Raw genomic sequence first — 8,645 nt, forward strand, 5'->3', positions numbered from 1 at the left:
ATAAATACTATGATCGAGCGATCAAGCATCGGTCTACAGACCCGATTCATCAGGTCCATGAACACTGCTGGCACGTTGGTGAGCCCAAACGGCATCACCACAGCCTCGTAATGTCCATAATGGGTTTGGAACGCGGTCTTCTCCACGTCCTCCTCTCTGACCCTGACCTGATGATACCCAGACCTCAAGTCTATCTTGGAAAACCAAGATGCGCCCTGTAACTGATCGAAGAGATCGTCTATCCTCGGGAGTGGGTAACGGTTCTTCACCGTCAACTTATTCAACTCTCGGTAATGAATACACATCCGGTGCGAACCGTCCTTCTTCCGGACGAAAAGTATTGGTGCTCCCCATGGAGAACTGCTAGGTCGAATGAACTGCTTGCCCAGCAGTTCCTGTAGCTGCGATGACAGCTCCTGCATCTCTGGTGGTGCCAATTGTTACGATGCCTTAGCAATAGGGGCCGCACCTGGAACCAGGTCGATCCTGAACTTGACCTGCCTCTCCAGAGGTATCCCTGGTAACTCCTCCAAAAATACATCTGCGAACTCCCTGACCACCGGTACATCAGAAACCGAAAACTGATCCCTGACCCGCATATCTACCACATATGCTAGATAACCCACACACCTGTGCTGAATGTACCGTCGTGCCCTGGCAGCTGAACAAAACCCTAATCCCACTCTGGTGCCCTCGCCATATACAATCAGTTCTCCCCCTCTTGGGGTTCGAACTACCACTCGCTGGCCCTCGCAATCAATCATAGCACCGAACCGACTCAGGCAATCCATACCCACAATCACGCACACCTCCCTAATGGGAATCGGGATCAAATCTATTGGAAAGGACGCCCCGAAAATCTCCAAGTCACACCCTCGATATACTAAAGAAGCAGAAACCCCGTGTTCGTTGGCAATAGACACTCGCAACGGACACTTTAACTCGCTCATTGGCGCACTGAACTCCCTACTAAATAACTGAGATACGAAGGATCGACTCGCCCCAAGTCAAATAAGACCAAAGCAGACATAGAGTTCACTAAAAACGTACCCGCAACCACGTCTTGTGCTTCCTTGGCCTCCTCGGCCGTAAGCTGAAAGGCGCGCCCCTGAGCCTTCGGGGGCTCTGCCCTACCCTGCCTCCCATCGGTAATCCTCAACATAGCTGGAGCTGAAGCCTGTGCCGGCCTGGCTGCAAGCTGTGGAAAGTTGGTCTTCACATAACCAACCTGATGACAGTGGTAGCAGATCCTCATATCCTGAACTGGGGTCGTCTGACGATAATCCCTCGCAAAATGCCCCCTCCTGGCCGCATTTGCGGCATCCGCCACCGGACCTACAAACCCCCGCGTGTCCCTTTCTACACTTGCCACAAGTGCGGCTCTAATACCAACTTATAACACCCAAAAATTTCGAACAAATTTAAACTTTCAAAACATGTCAAGTTCATCAAAACATTACAACTTTGTTTTCAAAATACATTTTTATCAGAGTATTCCCAGAAACATAAACATAGTCGAAGGAGCGGTACGATCATGCCTTCGCTTTGCCGCGATCACCTGAGGTACCTGAAACAATAAACTGAAACTGTAAGCTCGAGAGCTTAGTGAATTACCCCCAAAATACCAACACCATACGGATATAACCGTATTATAATAAACATAGTAGCAAACAATACAGCATGCGTAATGAGCCATCAGTCTGACTGGACCGAATCCCGGTCCACAGTCTATCTGGATCGCTCTCCGAGCCCTCGACACGTCTGGACCTCCCTCCTTGGGGCCTTTAGCCTATCCGGACCGCTCGCTGGGCCTTCGGCCTGACTAGATTTGTCTGGCCCGGGAATGCAGTCTACCCGGTCCGCCCAGAGTGTATTGGCCTACTGCACACAACCGGACCTGCCTCAACCCTTTCCCCAAACCAACAAACATGTGCACATAACATATAATCATCTACAATCCTCAACCAGACAAACAGTCTAACATATCACATAGCATATCAATATCCTAACCAAGATTCCGATCTAACCGGTCACTAGCATAACATTACCCTATATCCCGGGTACCGATCTTAACCGGGTCTCTAACACATACCATCCTAACTACCAGGATGCAAACATAGCAAAGCAATCACATAACAACAGCTACCCGGATTTCCATCCGATAAGGGTCGCCCTTGGTGCCACAGACCCTGTCGATATAGTGAGGATAACTCACCTTGCAACTGTCGTCTGAACTAGAAAACTCAACTCCCGGATCCAACACGAACTCCACCACCTATAGATATGTAACCCCTTTTTATAAATCTCCAAATTACCAGAATACCCTCAGAAGTCAACTGGTCAACGCTTGGGTCCAAGTCAAAGTCCATAGTCAAAGTCAATAGTCCATGTTGACTTGAATCGTCGAGTGCAGATCACCAACTCGTCGAGTCTTTTCTGAACTCGAGAAGTCGTGAAATCCTTGATTGGCTTGTCGAGTTCCCCTTTAACTCGCCGAGTTCATACGTGTCCAAGACTTTTAGGAGAAACCCTAGCCGACTCGCTGAGTCCACGAACGGCTCGCCGAGTTTAAGGCAATCTTTAACTAACTCGCCGAGTTGTTCATCCACTCATCGAGTTCAAGGCCATCTTCAATGGACTCGCCGGTTTGTTCATCCAACTCGTCGAGTCCTTGCAGATCTTTATCCATGTAGATTCTTTTTAAGCCATGACAAAGTTCCAGATTACATATCCAAGCTTCTAGGGCATGTTTATCACATAAATTTGCAAACTTTACGTGCATGCAAGGCTTTAAGACTCTTAAATGGAAAAACTAAGCTTTCAATGGAGTCTCACACCTGAGGGAAGGCTCCTGCTAGGCAAAGCTGATGACTTTATGGATCTAGAGGCAAAAGGGAGTCCAGATCTGAAGTTACAACTTCAAATTTTATCTTATACATAGGGAGCCTTCCATAATACTCATCCAAAGGAGGTTAAAAGAGGGATGAGCTAAAGCAACAGCTTAATACCTTCCAGAGAGTGACAACTGATGAATCTCTTAGCTCCCCATGAGTTACTGGCCTAGATTTCATTGTTTCCCCAAGTGTTTCCTTCTCCAAAGTTCTCCCTCCAAGCTTGAACACACCAAAGGAACACACACACACGATTTAGGGTTTAAGAGGGACAAGGGGCAGTAAGGGGGAGGCTGGGGGAGGCCAATGATCCTTTAAATAGGGTGCCAAACCCCGAGGTTTAGGTTTTCATCCTCCAGCTCCTACTCGTCGAGTCCCTTATTGGACTCGACGAGTAGGTCACTTAAACGTCCAACCCAACCCGCTGCTACTCGACGAGTAGGGCAACCAACTCGTCGAGTAGGCCTTGAAAACAAAAAAATTCTTATATAACATCGATACTTGAGAATTGGGCCATTACACAAGGAAAAATGGTTTCTAAAATTAAAAAGGAAGGATTTTAAGAAAGAAAAAGGGTGTGATGCATGCGACCAGCCGGGATCAAGTAAGTTTCCCCAAGATACCCATACTTGTTATGTTATGCTATATGGTTTTCATTCAGAAAACTGCATGCCAGAATAGGACTAAGGATCTAGGAGGATGCCTTGTGTGCCTGATATTTGATTCTGAGAATTGCATGCTAGTTAGGGCTAAGGGTCTAGGAAGGATGCCTTATATTCCTATTGTATGCGCTATATGCTAGGACTGTCTAGTCAGCAGTAGGATGGCCTGTGTAGGTTATGCCTGATTTGGTTACCCAATGCACGAATGCTGCTTGCTTTATGCGATGGGGGTTCTGGCCATCTTCAACTAGCTAAGGAACGGATATGTAACAGTATCTGCAAGTTAGTTAGGAGGAAGTGATGGGGACTCCTAGTGCAGCTGATGGTTGAGGGTAGGTCGAAGAGTGCCCTAAGGAAGCCTAGGATGAGGTCAGTGGAAAGGGTATTAGTAAAAGGGACTTGGTGAAGTCGAAGCAATCCTTGAGGAAAGTATAGGTAGATGTGGAAGGTAGTATGGGCATGTACTACTGAAAGCAGAGGACCCGTACTCGAATCAAGGAGGCCTAGATGGAACTTGGAAACTTGGAAAGTGTGTTAGACCTTCGAAAGGTATATGTGACCCTGACATCCGTATGTTTATTTTCAGAAATGTGGTCACGCGACATGGATCAGGAGGTTCAGGATCTGGGTCAAGATCGGGCTTGGGCGCAGGATCCGAGCATGGGGATGATGCGTTACGCGAGTTCATCGCGTCCGAGATCACGAGAGGTATCCTTGATGCAACGCCAGTTATCTTCGGGTCGATCAAGAAAGGGATCATTAAGCTGATGGAGGACCGCCTCAGGGCGTTCAGGAGTGACATGGCGGCCAGCCAGTCAGGATCATGCACACTGCCCTTTAAGGACATCAGAGGGAGTGGTGCGCCGGATTTCCATGGGGTGAAATACCTCATTGCTGTTACGAGATAGATCGCAGACATTGAGTCTGCGCAGCTGACGAGCTTCTACCTAAAAGGGTCGAAGGTCCGTTTCGCTGCAGGGTGTTTGAGAGACAGGGTTAGAGATTGGTAGGATTCGGTTGGTGACTCTCTAGGAGCCTCGGCTGTTGAGGCTGTGACCTGGTCAGACTTTGTGACCAGATTCAGGGCGGAGTTGGCACCAACTGTGGAGCTTTAGTAGCTGGCCAGGGAGTTCTTGAGCATGAGGAAGACTACGAAGACTGTGACGGAGATCACCGCCAAGTTCCGGGAGAGGGCATTGTTGGTGCCCCAGTATGTGGGAGATGAGGACATGAAGAGGACCCGCTACCATGACATGCTACGAGCTGGCATCCGGGAGCATGTCAGTTTCTCAGCTTGCCCTACCCTGGATTCCATGATTTCCAGGGCTAGGGAGAGGGAGATTGATCTGGAGCATATTCAGAAGAGGAAGGCAGCGGAGGGGCTGGCGAATGGGGCTTCGGGGAAGAAGCCCAAGAGATCTGATGGTAGGCCGAAAGGCCAGTCAGGGCGGGACCATTGTGGGAAATACGGTTGTTCACACAAAGGAGCTTGTCGCACTGGGTCGGGTTCAGGAAGCTATAAGTGTGGCAAGGTTGGGCATTTTGGCAGAGATTGTACTGCCCCTACTCCTGCGATTCAGATATCAAACCTGATTTGCTTTCATTGCAATCAGAAGGGCCATAAAAAGCCAATTGCTCTAGATTGACAGCAGCAGCGGCGCCGGCAGTGGCACCGACTCTAACGACAACATTGGTTATGGATCGCCGGAAGGCCAAGTTGGAGGCTCCAGTGGTTTGGAGTCGAGCATTTCAGCTGACAGCCGAGGAGGCACGCGCTGCACCCGATGTGGTGACGGGTATGATTTCTTATTTTTATGCTTTTATGTTATGTCGCTGTGATTTTGATATATTATGTGCCTTGCTTAGGATCGTTCCATGTGAACGGTATCCCAGTTCAAATGTTGTTTGATTTGGGTGCCACTCGATCGTTTGTCTCTCTTGCGCATAGCAAGAAGTTTCCGGAGTCTTCGGGCATGTTGGATTGCCCTCTAGAGGTCGAGATTGCCGACGACCGGTCGGTACGAGCGTCAGAGGTCTACCGGGATTGTGTTTTAAGGTTGTTCGAGGAACGTTACCTGGTGGACTTGGTTCCCATACCTTTGCGGGGGAACAAGGTTGTTATTGGAATGGATTGGCTGAGCCCCAATGGGGAAGTGATTGACTGCGCGCATCCATCGGTGCAGATTAGGACCCCTAGTGGGGGAGAGCTGGTGGTTCAGGGCGAAAGTGATGGGTTTTGATCATTCTAACACTTCCTAAGTGTGCATGCAACCCTAATAACCTTGGATCTATGTTTGTCTAATTATCATGCAAAGTTGATTTCCAAGGTTATGATCCTATCTAGCATACATGGGGAACAATTTTAACTTGAATGAAAGATAGAACTACATACCTTGTTGTTGATTTTGATCCTTGAAACCTTGTGAGCCTAGCACCCCAAGTGTGATGCCTCAAATGCTTCACACAACACCAAATGCTATGGAGTAAACTTGGAGAGAAAGTATAACACTCTAAAAATTGGCTCTAGCCCTCAAGCATGCATGTGTAGCCGATTTTAGGAGAAACATGAGATTTATATAGTGTTGGCACATCTAGGGTTACACCATGTAAACCCTAATGTGTCATGACTCTTCATTTCCATGACCCATGGGTTTGTAAATCCCATGGAGCCTCCATGAAGCATCCAATGGGTTTAACCCAACTTGATTATCCACGGAGCCTCTTAGCCCACTATACAAGTTATGGATGATTTACATAATCAATCCATATATTTAATTAGTTATCTTTTGATCACTTAATTAATTCTAAATTAATTCTTGATCAAACTAATTAAATAATATTGTTAATATATTAGAACTTATAATATATTAATAAACCACAAGTGTTATTTCTCTCATTTAGTCTATCCAATTGCATGGTGCCATGCAACCCAAATGGACCATGTCGGGTCGGGTCAAGTACACACCAGAAATAGTTATGGACTTAGACACCTTATCCAATAGTCTCCCACTTGGATAAGTCTAATAACTATAACTGCAAGTATGACTTTAGGAACCGATCGGCAATCGTAGCTCTTTTCAGGGTTTCTCGGAACTAAGAAGATGATGGTACGCCATTTCAGATAAGTGATCATATAATCCTCTGTTCTAGATATCAGCAGGAAAAATACATGGAACAATGTCTTACTTTTTGTCCAGCAGTTTGTTTCCCAGTTTCCGATTTGTTTGACATATAACTTAATTGAACACATCAACTTAGTTCTGACCGGGCTCGGTACATGGGTCAAAATAAAATCATCGAGGGGCCCAGATATCTGCTTCTAATCCAAGAAGGAACATATAAACTTCGACTCATATGCTTGTTCTACTACTTGTTAAATTACACACAAACGCACGTTTTATAACATCGAGTTACCAATGCGTTTTCGCACGATCAATGCATAACTAACTCATAGTTAACAAGTCATATCTCTAGGTTTGAAGACTTATATGATATTACCGTCTCGCGATCACTCGAGATAAATTCCATGAAGTGATACCAGTGAGCGTGGGTTGAATCCAATACTCAGAACTTATGAGCACTCATGAGTGTTGAGGCCATGTCCAACATCTTAGACCTCTACAACCAACTCATGACAGTCTTAATTCATATCTACTCCCGACATATGACCGACTGTGGATAATTTGAATAATATGTAAAAACACAACATAAACATTCGGGAAGTCAAAACATGCAAAAGAAATAATAGTAAACGATTGACAAGGGATAGCAACACTTTACTCATAAATAAACACAACTTTTATTCATCATCAAATGTCAATTACATTTTACAAATTTCAAAATTATCTAACTGCTAAAACTAATATCATCCTTCAGCCCTATGCTCCTAGCATGTTGGAGATGCTTAACCCTACCCAGTCCCTTCGTGAGGGGATCTGTCGGGTTCTCATCCAATGATACCCTCTTTGCCACGAGGAGTCCTTCTTCTATTCGATGTCTGATGACATGGTATTTTCTGTCAATGTGACTGGATCTCCCATGATCCCTTGGTTCCTTTGCTAAGGCAACTGCACTTTCACTATCACAGAAAATCTCTATGGGCTCCGATATAGCTGCTACAACTCCAAGGTCTCCAATGAAGTTCTTTAGCCATATAGCCTCTTTTGCTGCCTCGCTTGCCGCTATATACTCTGATTCGCAAGTTGAATCAGCCACTGTCTCCTGATTTGAATTTTTCCAAGAGATTGCTCCTCCATTTAAGGTAAAGACCCAGCCCGACTGAGAGCGGAAATTATCCCTATCAGTCTGGAAGCTAGCATCACTATACCCTACAACTCTCAAGTCATCACTCCCACCAAGGGTAAAGACCCAGTCCTTAGTCCTCCGTAGGTACTTGAGAATATTCTTTACCGCTGTCCAGTGAGCCTTACCAGGGTTCCCCTGATACCTGCTAACCATGCTTAAAGCAAAGGCTACATCAGGATGAGTACATGTCATAGCATACATGATCGAGCCTACTACCGAAGCATAAGGTACACGAATCATTTCAGCTATCTCTACCTCAATACTCAGGCTCTGAGTCTTACTCAGTCTAGTGTTACTCTGGATGGGTAACTCTCCTTTCTTGGAATCTTTCATGCTGAATCTCTTCAGCACCTTATCCAAGTATGTACTCTGACTAAGTCCAGTTAGTCTTTTACTCCGGTCTCTCAAAATCCTTATCCCTAGAATATAGGCAGCCTCTCCAAGGTCCTTCATAGCGAAACACTTCCCAAGCCAAGACTTAACTTCCTACAAGGTTGGGATGTCATTTCCTATGAGTAGTATGTCATCCACATACAGTACCAAAAAGCTAACTATACTCCCACTAGCCTTGACATATACATTTAAGGTAAAGACCCAGCCCGACTGAGAGCGGAAATTATCCCTATCAGTCTGGAAGCTAGCATCACTATACCCTACAACTCTCAAGTCATCACTCCCACCAAGGGTAAAGACCCAGTCCTTAGTCCTACGTAGGTACTTGAGAATATTCTTTACCGCTGTCCAGTGAGCCTTACCAGGGTTCCCCTGATACCTGCTAACCATGCTT

This window comes from Lactuca sativa, chromosome 4, assembly GCF_002870075.4.
Source record: "Lactuca sativa cultivar Salinas chromosome 4, Lsat_Salinas_v11, whole genome shotgun sequence".
In the NCBI taxonomy this organism is placed as follows: domain Eukaryota; kingdom Viridiplantae; phylum Streptophyta; class Magnoliopsida; order Asterales; family Asteraceae; genus Lactuca; species Lactuca sativa.